Source organism: Ambystoma mexicanum, chromosome 3q, assembly GCF_040938575.1.
Source record: "Ambystoma mexicanum isolate Mex_15411 chromosome 3q, UKY_AmexF1_1, whole genome shotgun sequence".
NCBI classification, from domain to species: domain Eukaryota; kingdom Metazoa; phylum Chordata; class Amphibia; order Caudata; family Ambystomatidae; genus Ambystoma; species Ambystoma mexicanum.
This window is the reverse complement of record NC_090926.1, coordinates 1,276,035,839-1,276,049,674: the sequence shown is the minus strand read 5'-3', so window position 1 is coordinate 1,276,049,674 and position 13,836 is coordinate 1,276,035,839.

Sequence of the window (13,836 nt, the reverse complement as noted above, 5' to 3'; positions counted from 1 at the left end):
TCAGTTCCTTCTTCCCTCTTCTCTAGTTCTCGTGCATAACCCACTCCTCCTTTTTCTTCCTCAATATTTTTCTCACCCCATCCACAACCACGTCCGATTCCCTGCTCCTACACATCCACGGCGGACTCACTGCCGTGGTGTGCTTGCAACCCCTCATCAATTCAAAAGGGCACAACACAGTGGTTGAATTCGGGGACATACGCAAAGCCCACAATCTATCCTGGATGGCCACCTTTTTGTCATATCCCCTTTCTTGGGCCATACGCACGCTCTCCATCACACACCTATTCAAACTTTCCACCATCTCATTTGTTTTGGGATGATACAAAGACGATCTCTTATGTTTCACTCCACATTCCCGCAGACACCTGACAAAATACCCTCCAGTGAATTGTGTCGCATTATCCGTAAGAACACTTTCCGGCACACCTTCCCTCGCGAACACTTTCTGTAACACACCAACGATGCTCTCTCCTGAAATCTCTCTCAGGACGTGGAACTCACAACACCTAGAGAATAGGTTTACCACCAGTACAATAAATGTTCCTCTGCCATAACCCAGATCCACCGGCCCTAATATGTCCATGGCAAGTTCCCTCCATACTGCCACAGAAACATCCACTTGTATCACAGGTTGCTTCTTTGCCACCTCTCCCGTACAAAATTTGATACATAAGGAACCCTCCTTCAGCCTCCTCTCATCATCTTTATCGAACCTTGGCCACCAGTAGTCATATCTCAGCACACCTTTGGTTTTAGTAAACCCTATGTGTTTGCAACGTACCAAATCAATCACTTTATTTCGAATGCCAACAGGAACCACTGCACTTTCCCACCTCACCTAAATAATATACCATCAGTCACACTCAGTTCATCTCTCACCTCCCAAAATGACCTCTCCCCTTCCAACAAACTACTTCTGTTAGGCCAACCCGACGATGCAACATACCTCATTAACCGAGCCAACACTTCATCCTTGTTTGCCTCCTCTATCCACAATTCCCTCTGTATTCACAAATACCATCTCCATATTCATGTCCTCGACCTCATCACTTGTCGTAACCTTGACAGACTATCTGCCAAAACATTTTCCTTCCCCAGAATAACCTCCATTCTGAACCAATGACATTGCATTCTGGTGACCCATCCAGCCACCCTCCTGGACACTTTGTCTAATCCTTTGCTCTCAAAAATCACCATAAGAGGTCTATGATCCGTTTGAATAATTAAGTCTGTTCCCCATACAAAACTTTGGAACCTCTCCACTGCCCAGTAACATGCTAACGCTTCCTTCTCCAAGACGGAATACCTAAACTCTGCCCCTCTCAATCTTCACGATGCATGGGCAATCACTTCATCACCTTCATCCATACAAGCCTGTGACAGCACTGCTCCAATATCCCTGTCACTAGCATCCACCGTGATAATGCTAGTTCTCCTCGTGTCATAACCTAAAGGGCGCGCTAGATCAATATCCTCACAAACTCCCTTTCACTCTTCTTGTTCCATACAAACTCTACATCCTTTTTTAATATCTTCCTCAATCCACTGACTTTCTCCGCATAGTTTTTCAAAATCTTTGATAAAACTCAGTAATTCCAAGAAAGGATCTCAAATCCGCCTTACTCACAGGTGTCCTACCTTCTTTTATAGCATCAACCAAACTTTTTTTGGTTTCGCTCCATCGCAAGACACTTCATGTCCTAAGTACTCCACCTTGGACACCCTGAACTTACATTTCTCCTCTCTCAATGTGATCCCTTTCTCCTCAAATGTCCTCAACACGGTCTCCAACACCTCATCATGCTCCTCCATTGATTCCCCACACACTAGCACATTGTCTTGGAAACAAAAGACGCCCTTCACCCCCTTGAACAATCAGTCCATCAGTTTTTGGAACACAGATGATGCGGAGACTAAACCGAAAGGCATCCTCGTAAACTGAAAAACCCCATCATGTGTGATGAATGCAGTAAGCTTGCGACTCCCCTCCTGTAAATCCACTTGATGATAAGCCGAAGCCATATCTAATTTAGAAAATACCTTACTACGTCCGACCCTCGCTAACGTTTCTCTCATGTTTGGGAGCGGATGTCTGTCAACCAAAACACATTTGTTGAGCCTGCGTAAATCCACACACAGCCTCAACTCACCAGATCCTTATTTTACCACCACCACGGGTGACGTCCAATCCACTCCCCTAGCCTTTTCAATAATACCCATCTGGAGTAATTTATCCAATTCTTTCTTAACACCATCCCTAAAAGCCAACGGCACCGACCTCAGCTTGGCCACAACTGGCACGCTACCTTTTCTCAAAATTATTTGGTGTTGCATCCCCTTTATCTTTCCAACACCCTTCTTGAACACCTTGCGATGCATTTCTACAGGCCTGCACCCTACCTGTAACATCCGATCCACCTCATTGGGATCAAGTCGTATCCTCAAATTTCTCTGCTCTCTCCAGCCCGCCAACGTGAGGCCCTTCTTTGTCACGTATATCTTCCCTTCACAGTGCTGTCCTTTAAACTCAAACTTTCCTACACAATACCCCAACAACTCTATTTTATCCTGGTTATATCCCCCAGGATTGATGTCTTGTCTGAGCAAATTCCGTACATCTCCCTTCACATCTCTTTCAAAAACCTCCCTTGATATCAGAGTAATCTTAGACCCAGAGTCGGCCATCATCCGCACTTCACTGCCATTCACCTTCACACAGTTTTGTTGTGGGTGGAGAACCAGATAAAAGGCCATGGTTTCAGCATTTGATCATTTCCACAGTCTTTTCATTAACAAATGCTCAGGCTAAGGAGAAAACGTGTAGCCAGCTGGCTTCAATGATCAGATTTAAAATTAGACAAATGACTCTGCCGACCAGGATTGGCTGGCGATTGAAGTATGTTCATTCATTCATCATGATTATTTTTGGATGTCAGACGATCAAACATTTAAACATGGCATTAAAATAACATGTATACAATAGAAATTGCGGTCACCTTAGCTCTTACCACTTACGTTGGATCATGTATGCCGCCTGGATTGCTGATGTCATCTATTGAGATATTGATGCCCGTAGTGTGGCAGACAAGTGTGGTTTGCCATAGTTCCACACTACTTTGAAGGTCTTTTTCCCAGGCTGTTACCTTTTGGAGGCGGACCCTTCCAGCATAAATTCTGCTCCGGGCAGGATAGCGCAGCGCGGAGTGTGGCAGACGACTGTGGTTTGCTGTGGTTCACCATCGGAGTCAAGGATCCGGCTCGGAAGACGTGCTGACTTTAAGGTACAGTTTCACTTTGACTGTTAATGCTCCTCCCTTGCTATGCTCTGTGACATGTAAGCCCCTAAGCAGTGAGGGGAGTTTTGAATTTCAGAGTCTTGGCTTATTTGTTTGTTTTTTTTTCCTTTGAGAGTCTTGGCAGTGACTGCGGGCTTATAGCCTTTGAGCTGCCGGGCAAGATCTGTATACTGTGAAACCTGCCAGCCAGTCCATCTTAAAATAACTGAGCAGCAACTGTTGTCTCGTGAAGACTTTGAGCTGCTCCCATACGACGCCCCATACAGAGCTTTCTCTGCTTTAACTGCCTGTGCCTCTGTTGGACCACTAAAAGCACTCAGCACAGAAATGTCCCGCTTGTATAATTTACGAAGCAGAGTTCTGGCAGATGACTTAAAGGCCCCTGAACTTGACAATTGTGACGGGCCGGGCAAAAATGTAGGAAACTTAACAAAATCAATATTTAAACCCGATCCTACAGGAGGTGGTAGGTTTTTTCATCCAGAAAGCCACTTTACAATTGATGATCAAGTTTCTATGAGTTCGGATATGAAAGAACCTAGATCCCTAGAAGTAGGACTTACTCAGTCTTCATTCCAAATCTGCTACTTCTGGCGGGAACCCTATTGTCAAATTTGGAGTATACTCTGACTTCAACAACTTTAAAAAACACCATCTCCAAAATGTTTTCTGACACGAAGGCCCGGCAGCGTCAACAATGTTCCTGAGGTCGGCATGGATGCCACCCCTCTCATGGGGGGGAGGGTGTTTGTTTATTTATAATGTGCTACGAACCCGGGGGTAACTGTGCGCAGTTTACAAGGATATTCATTTTCTTAGTTATACAAATGGCAATACAGAATAAGAAAAACAAGTTACAGGATCACATATTTACACACATTACAAGAATATCTTATTTACATAAATGGAATATACAATAATATACAAGTTAGATTTCCAAGGTCTGCATTGTCTAAACAATAGTTACATAGATACTAAGTAAAGATGAGCAGAGATCCTGTTGAAAAGGGTGCGAAAGGTGAAGGTGTCTACTATGGAGTGTTTTTGGCGATGAGCCAACTTTTGGTTTCTTTCCTAAAATTATAGAAAGACAAGTCTGTTCTTAGGGTGGCCGGAAGTGAGTTCCAGAGTTGAGCTTCCATTATAGGGAAGCTACTGCCCCCTGCTTTTTTATTCTGTACCTGGGCACTTTCAGGCAACCAGAGTTTGCAGATCTGGTATGTTGGGAGGTGTAATTGTTGGCAAAATGTATCCACAAGATAGGGCAGGCTGAGTTATTGAGGCATTTGTAGGTTAGGGATGCTGTTTTTAGTTGTATTCTCTCATTGATGGAGAGCCAGTTTTTGTTTGATCCCAGCGATAAGTTGCCTTCTGGAGATATCGAGGGGAAGGTCTGAGAGCATTATTCTGCATGATCTGGAGTTTATTTGTGATGTATTTGCTGGCATATAGGTATAGTGCATTGCAATAGTCAATTTTAGACAATACTAATGCTCTGGCCAATGTGGTGCAGCTTTTTGTGGAAAGGAAGGGTTTGCGTGGATGAGCTTGCAAGTGTACGCTGTCGCGCTGACCTGTTTGCGCAGATTCAGGGTGGAGTCTAGATAAAAACCTAATGTTTTTACCTCTTTAGCCACCTTAATGTCATTTCCATCAATGTTAAATGATAGGTATTGATTGCTAATTTTTTTCAGCTTGGTAGGTGTGGCTAGGAGGAGTAGCTCAGTCTTCTCATCATTCAGGCATAGGCCGTGTGTGGCCTTCCCCAGGCCTGAATAATGAGTTAGATGTTGTTAGTGAGGGCTAGGTCTTTATCGTAATTGCCTGTCAGAGGTATGAGAATCTGGGTATCATCTGCATAATTAGTGCAGGTGACACCTAGATCGTCCAGGTCATCAAACAATGGTTTGGTGAACGCATTGTACATGGTTGGCGATACACCGTATCCTTGAGGGACTCCACAGGATCTGAGGTTTGGATCTGCTGCCGCTGAGGGTGAGAAGACTCTCATGGATCTACTGTTAAGGAAGGATTGAATCCAAGCTGTTGCTTCTGCTGAGAAATGGGCCGTTGTGGAGAGATGGTTGCATAGTGTAAATTCTAACATATGCTATGGTAATAACACATAGGGGGGCATAAGGTGGTTGCCTCACTGGATCCTCATATTTCTTTGGATTCGTCCTTCGAACTAAACGCCATCTCATCCTGTTTGAATATCATTAGGTATTAAGTCTCTGAAGATCAAAATCTCCAGAGACTTAATACCTAATGATATTCAAACAAGGAAAAAGTATGCAATGTATGGGCCTTAGTGCCGAAGATTGTTTCACAAATCTTACTAACATTGGGTTTACCTATGAAGTCTCTCTAACGACTGAGCATGTTAAACTATTAGGGTGGAACACAAGGGGCTTTAGGTAGTTTTGTAATGACTCAAGGAGGGCTTATGTTTTTGAGAATTTTGACCTCGTGTTCCAAGAAACATGGCTTAGGGTGGGTTTGGGGATCGATGGTTTCTCAGTCTATCATCAATTGGCCACTGCTGAGGGGTTGGGGAGACAATCCTTCTTGATAGCCTGTAGAAATGCTGTCTTCCTCTCTTCTTAGATGCTGCCCAACACTATACCAGGCATTTTGGTAGTTAAGGTAGATTTGGAGATTGGAGGAGGCATTGGGAAATGGATAATGATTAATATCTTGAAAACAACAGGGAAAGCTTGAAAAGCTAAAGGACACGGTACAACCGTGATCATCCTTTTAACCGTTAACAAGGAAACGTATGGTAGCACAACAACGTTTTTTTAGGAAGGTAGGTATTCAAGGTGCATCTTAAGTACCTACCTTCCTAAAAAACGTTGTTGTGCTACCTAATGATTAATATCTACTGGAATTCTTCCTGTTCCACCCTCCTTGATTTTCAGCACTCATTGTTAGATTTATTCGTTGGTTTCCCAGATCTTTGCTCTTCTAACAAATTGGTCCTTTTGGGAGACCTCAACTCCCAATGTATACACGTTGAGGCCCCTGGAAAATACTCATGTATATTTCCATCAAATAATGGGAAGGCATGGTATAACTTTATGAAAGACTGGAACTTGTCCATGGCAAACGGTAACATAATGGGGGACCTCCCCCCAGCGCCAACATGGAAGAGGGATGACAGCTACTCTACAATTGACCACCTATTCCTTTCCAAACATTTATTTGATCAATGTGCCAATTTGTCAGTTACGAATGGTTTTCCGAGCCACCATGAGATCTTGGCAGTTGTTCTTGATCAACAAAGTGTGACTGGGAAGGATTTTTATCCTTATAAATTCAGTATCAACAACGGAAGGAACAGAGTAGCTAGCTTTAGTAGAGGGGGGGAGGGATCTCAATAAATTGCTTAATCACACAGTCTATTCCTTGTCTGAAATTGAAATAGAATTGTCAGATACAGTCTTAATGATAGGATGGAGCGACTTGACACGTAGTGTAGATGGTGTAGCCTTCTCACAAATGTACCTGTCTGATTGTGGAAATGTGACAACCAGATTGGTCTATTAATGAAAAAATAGGAGGCAGGAGACACAGGATACTCAGGCTCTGCAGGTCGTGATGCAGGTAATGTTGAATGAGGCACCAGTAAACTGAAAAGCAGAATTGAGCAGCTGAGCGTCAAGCAACAGAGCGTAACTAAGGTGAAGCCAAGGCCAAGAAACCCACTGACCTGTAGTATGGATGGGCAAGTGTAAATACAGTCATTTAAGCAGTACTGTGCAACCCATGGTCTTCTCTGTAACAAGACAACCGAAAAATCAACAGGGGAAAGCGAGATAGCAAAGGTATTAAAGCAAAGGTAGTTCACAGTCTTACCGTATGAGACTCCTGTCTCTGGGGTGACAAGATTCGAGGTTTGTAGAAAACACGGCAGCACTGGATTAATCCAAAATGGAGTTAACAAAAGTCCCAAACTCACTCACGACGGCACGTGGATGCCTTAGAGTCCAGGTACACACGTGCAAAGTCTCTAGTCCGTGTACCAAAGTAACAAAGCACAAAGTCCAAAAATCCAAAGTGCAAATCACACAATCCTAGAGGAAACGATGCAGACAGAATGGCAGGCAAAATGAATCCAAAAAGGCAGTCCGAGGTCAGATAGGGAGCTGGCAACAAAGTACAAGAGGTTGATCCAAGCAGGTCGTAGGAAGTCCGGGTCGGGTAATCCGTAGAAGGCAATACGAAGGAAAACGGTAATTAAAGGGAGGCTTGGGAAAGAGCAGGAGGGTGAGGAAAAGGCAGAACAGGGGCAAAATCCCAAGGAGCGATATCCAAGGAAGTCCAAAACAACGCCACCGAAACACTTTCAGAAGCAGCGAACAACACAAGGGGAGGTACTTAAGAACAAATAAACACGTGACCGGGCATAACGTTGTTCTGCGTGAAAGGGGGATACAGATTGATGGAGTGGACGCCAGCGTTGCCATGCCAACTTCCAGTACTTGGCAACAAGAAGCGTCTGCACCGTGGAAGTAGGAAACGTGCATGTGAAAGCTTTAAGCCATATGATGATGAGACAGGCGTGATAACACTCAATGAGGTATTCTGTCTCCCTGCTGCAAGGGAACGGGAGTGGAACCTGACAGTATCCTCCCCTAAAGAGGGCCCCACCCTCCGTGCTGACCAGAAGCGCGACCTGAGTGCAGGGGCATGTATGTGGACCGCTGGTTCCCAGGTGCGGTCTTCGGGCCCGTAGCCCTTCCAATCCACAAGGTAGAACCATGCTCCTCCACGAACCCTGGTATCCAGGATCGCACGCACCTCATACTCATCCGAACCCCGTACTTTCGCAGGAGAAGGACGGGACGGGAGTCTGGTAGATAGATGGAACGGCTTAACAAGAGAAACATGAAACACTGGATGCACCCTCCATGATGATGGAAGTTCTAAGCAAACTACAACAGGATTGATGATATCCAGAATCTTATAGGGACCCACAAAACAAGGGAGCAGGGCCTTCCGACCAGGTAGATGCCAATTGCGTGTCGACAGCCAAACCCTCATACCCAGAGTATAGGCGGGGGCCGGGGAATCGGTGCCTATCCGCAAGTGCCCTCCTGGCCCTTAGCAGATGACGCAGAACGGTCTTGTGGGTTTCAGATAAATCCCTTACACAGGCAAGAGCAGCCGGAGTGTTCAACGGTGGATCAAGATGAAGTGGAAGAGAACGAGGGTGTTGACCATATAAAGCAAAAAACGGTGACATGCTGGTTGCCGTATGCAGAGAGTTGTTATATGCAAACTCTGCTAAGGCTAGAACAGAGACCCAGGTACCCTGACGCCGGATAGTAAGGCAGCATTGTGGCGTTCAAACGTTCAGTTTGGCCATCCGTCTGTGGATGGTAAGCGCTGGAATACCTTTCAACGATACCAAAGGTGGTTGTCATTGCTCGCCAAAACCGGGAGGTAAACTGCGGTCCACGATCAGTGACAATGATCGAAGGAAGACCAAAGGACCTAAAAACATTCTTCAGGAACAGATCGGCCAACACAGGTGCACTGGGGATACCACGACAAGGGACAAACAGGGCCATCTTTGTGAAATAGTCAATAATGACCTATATTGTGTCATAACCGTGGGGCAGTTCAACAACAAAATTCATGGAGATCATGGTCCAAGGGTGATCCTGTATGGGCATTGGTTGTACTAAACCCATTGGTTTACTGTGGGAGCCTTGCACTGGGCACAGACTGCGCAGGTGGCCAGGTAGCCTATGACGTCCTTTTCCATGCAAGGCCACCAGCACCATTGTTTCAGAAGGTCCAAGGTTTTGCGTATGCCTGGGTGCGCAGTCAAAGATGAATCATGGCACCATTGCATCGCCACTTGTCTAGTGGATGAGTCTGGTAGGTATATCCTCCCCTGTCTACAGGGTAGTGAGTGCACAAGTTCTAGACCAAGCTTCGTGATTTCAAGAGAAGTGGTCAGCCATTCCTGGAGTGCTGTCTTAAGAGAAGGGCTTAGAGTACAGCCGCAGACCACCTGATTGGGTAACATAAGGGCGCCTTGCAGGCTATCAGGCTCAGGATTTCCGTGGATATGGGAAAGTACATCAGCTTTTGAATGCAGAGCACCGGGGCGATACGAAATGATGGAACATTGAGAAAAACTCATGCCAGCGGGCATGGCGTATGGTGGTAAATTTCACAGATTGAAGTGCTGAGAGGTTCCTGTGATCGGTAAACACCCGGGCCGGTTCTGAAGTACCTAGGAGATGGTGTCTCCAGGCCAGAAAGGCATCTCTAACGTCCAGTAGCTCACGTTCCATGATGGTGTAATTTCTCTCAAAAGAGATGAGTTTCCTCGAATGGTAAGCGATTGGATGTAGGCCACTGGCGTTTGGGCACTGTTGGGATAACACAGCACCTAAAGCAATGTTGGACGCATCAGTCTCCACAACATATGATAAGGCTGGATTGGGATGCTGGAGTACTGGCGCTGAGGTAAACGCTTACTTGAGGGCCTCAAAAACATGCTGTGCTTGGATGTTCCACTGGAAAGCCTTTTTAGAGCTAGTCAAAGCAGTGAGAGGAGAAACTATTGTAGAGATGTCTTTGATGAAACGCCTGTAAAAATTGGCAAACCCAAGAAAGGATTGCAGGGCCGTCAGGTTCGTGGGGATCGGCCAATTCCAGACGGCCGAAACCTTGGAGGGACTCATTTGTACCCCACGGTTAGTTATATTGTAACCAAGAAACTCCACCTCACTCACGTGGAACATGCATTTTTCCAGTTTGACAAATAACTGGTTTTCTCGAAGGCGCTGAAGAACACTAGATACATGTGTTACATGGGATACCAGCGTCGGTGAATAAATCAAAATAACGTCTAGGTAAACCACCAGATAATGGTCCAACATATCATGGAATACCTCGTTTATGAAATACTGAAAAGTCGCTGGGGCATTTCATAAGCCAAATGGAATGACGCAATTCTCATAAAGACCATACTTGGTCTTAAAGGCGGTTTTCCACTCATCCCCCTTTCGTACACGTACCAGATTGTACGCTCCCCCTTAAGTCCAGTTTGGTGAACACCACAGAGGCTCCTAACTGGTCCAATAGAACCGAGATAAGAGGGAGGGGGTACTGATTCCTGATGGAAACAGCGTTCAACGCCCTGTAATTGATACAGGGGCGTACGTCTCCCTCCCTCTTAGGTACAAAGAACAATGGGGAAGCAGCGGGAGACTGTGAAGGGCGGATGAAACCGGATTTCAATGATTTGTCTTCGTATTATTTTAAGATTGCATCTTCCTTCTGCGTCAGGGAGTAAACTCGCCCTGATGGTATTTTGGCCCCGGGAACCAGTTCAATTGGGCAGTCATAAGGTCTATGTGGCGGTAGGACCTCTGCTCCTCCTGCATCAAACACGTCTCTGTATTTGTTATACTCCGTAGGCAGTACTGTGTTGGTAATGGCCGTGATGGTGTGGGCTGAGTCCAAGCATGGCTTGGGTTTACCAAATCCAAGCTGTCTTCCTAACAATTCTTCTCACAGTACTCCAAAAGGAAGCTCACATCCCCAGAATGCCAGTCCACCACTGGTCTGTGCTTTTTTAACCAGGATGAGTCTGAATTGTGGAGCTGCAATGAGGTCAAATGAGATACATTCCTTATGTCCACAGACTGTGGTCATTATCAAGTCTGCTGTACACTCTGTTACCGGCCCAGAGACCAGTGAGGAACCGTCGACAGCATTTACCACCTCTGGAACTGGTTTGGTCAGAATAGGTATTCCTAATTCATGCGTGGCCATCCATGTAATTCCCCGTGGCCCCGGAGTCAAGGACAACTAAGACATCATGTGTGGCGATCCCCTCTGAGGCAAGTGTGACAGTAAAACTATAAGGGGTGGACACCTTGGAGTCAAAGGAATCATAGCCTGGCAACTGGACCCCTTCTATTGCCGGACATTTGCGTTTCCCTGCTTCTTTGCGGGGTTCTTGAGACATGAACGTAAGAGATGATCCGAAGCACCACAGTAGAAACATAATCTGTTCTTTCTTCAGTGCTCCCTGGTCTCGGCAGAAAGAGGGCCTCTTACTGCCCCTATTTGCATGGGCTCCGAAAGTCCCGAAGGGGAGACTGAGGTAGTGGTTGAGATGGGGGACCCGCTTTCTTTCCCCTTTTCGTTCTGCTCTTCTGGGTTCAATCTGTAAGACCAGATCAAGGAGTTCAGGGAACGTGTTAGACAATAACGGAACTGTAGCAAGAGTATCTTTTAGAGAGTCAGAAAGCCCTTTATAAAACAAGGAGGCTCTCTTCTCCTAAGGCCAGCCTGTTTCAGCCACAAGCTGATTGAAGTGTGCTAAATAAGCAAGTAGGGGTGTGTCCCCTTGTTGGAGCCCAAGCAGTTCCAAATCCGTGGCTTGAGTAGCGTAGCGTGTATCAAACATGCGACTCATAGCATCAATAAATGTGTCACAATTATATAACAAGTGACTGCCCTCTTCCAATAATGGGATTGCCCATTCGGCAGCTGTACCACCCAGATGCGACAACAAAAAGGCAGCCTTAGTAGTGGAATCCAGGAAAGACACAGGCCTTCATAGGAAATGCAGCCTGCTTTAGTTCAGGAAGGTCCTATATGACTTAGGATCTCTAGTGAACCGTTCCGGAGGGGCCAAAGGGAACTGGGTGGTCATATCCACTGAACCAGATTCCAGCTCTGGCTTGTGGTGGCGCCTCTACACCAGAGGGCTGGAGACCTGCCTGCAGCTCATCAATCCGCCGTTCAGTAGCGGAATGTGCAGCTGCCATGTCATTACGTAAATCAGCCACCAACTGCAAGATAGCGGCCAAAGACTTGCTTGAATCCAGTATAAAGGCTTCTGAATCTGTCAGATGCAGTCTTAATGATAGGATGGAGCGAGTTGACATGTAGTTTAGATGGTGAAGCCTTCTCACAAATGTACCTGTCTGATTGTGGAAAAGTGACAACCAGATTGGTCTATTAATGAAAAGACAGGAGGCAAGAGACACAGGATACACAGGCTCTGCAGGTCGTGATACAAGTAATGTCGAATGAGGCACCGTAAACTGAAAAGCAGAATTGAGCAGGTCAGCGTCAAGCAACAGAGCGTAACTAAGGAGAAGACAAGGCCAAGAAACCCACTGACCTGGAGTATGGATGGGCAAGCGTAAATAAGGTCAGGTAAGCAGTACTGTGCAACCCATGGTCTTCTCTGTAACAAGACCTCCGAATAATGAACAGGGGAAAGCGAGATAGCAAAGGTATTAAAGCAAAGGCAGTTCAGTCTAACCATATGAGACTCCTGTCTCTGGGGTGACAAGATTCAAGGTTTGCAGAAAACACGGCAGCACTGGATTAATCCAAAATGGAGTAAACAAAAGTCCCAACCTCACTCACGACAGCATGCGGACGCCTTAGAGTCCAGGTACACACGTGCAAAGTCACTAGTCCGTGTACCAAAGTAACAAAGCACAAAGTCCAAAAATCTAAAGTCCAAATCACACAATCCTAGATGAAATGATGCAGACAGAACGGCAGGCAAAAGGAATCCAAAAAGGCAGTCCGAGGTCAGGAAGGGTGCTGGCAACAAAGTACAAGAGGTTGATCCAAACAGGTCGTAGGAAGTCTGGGTCGGGTAATCCGTAGAAGGCAATACAAAGGAAAACGGTAATTATAGCGAAGCTTTGGAACGAGCAGGAGGGTGAAGAAAAGGCAGAACGGGGACAAAATCACAAGGAGCGATATCCAAGGAAGTCCAAAACAACGCCACCAAAACACTTTCATAAGCAGCAAACAACACAAGGGGAGGTGCTTAATAACAAATAATAATGTGACCGGGCATAACGTTGTTCTGTGTGAAAGGCGGGACACAGATTGATGGAGTGGACACCAGTGTTGCCATACCAACTTCCAGGCACCTGGCTGAGTCCTTGGCAACAAGAAGCGTCTGCACCGTGGAAGTAGGAAACGGGCACGTGAAAGCTTTAAGCCAGAAGGTGATGAGACAGGTGTGATAACACTCGATGGTCTCCTTGCTGCAAGGGAACGGGGGCGGAACCTGACAGAAACACTGTGTGAACCAAAGAAATTTGTGAAGTACCTCTGGGACCTTAATCCTCCCTGCAAGGGGTTCTCAAAATCTACTGTGAACCATGACCACCATTTTGATGAGAAGACTGAGTTGAAAAAAGGGAATAATATATGACAAGCAGGAGTGCTTGAGGCAGACTAGAACCTTGAAAAATAGTTAAAGGAACTGGTCTAGGTCCCATAAATACCATTGTTTGCAAACTGATGGGGAAGCTATGCTGAAGGCAATTTCCTTTAAGAATTCTTGCAATTTCTGGTGTATTGTTAACTCATTGGACCAGCCCCATAAAACGATACAAGACGGGGCAATACAGGAAACAGCATGGGTTGACCATTTCATAAAAGTCTATGGAACACCCAACCCTTTAAGGGCTTCTCCTGTTAAAGAGGTAACCTGGGATTTGAATGTCTCACGAGACGTGATAAGATC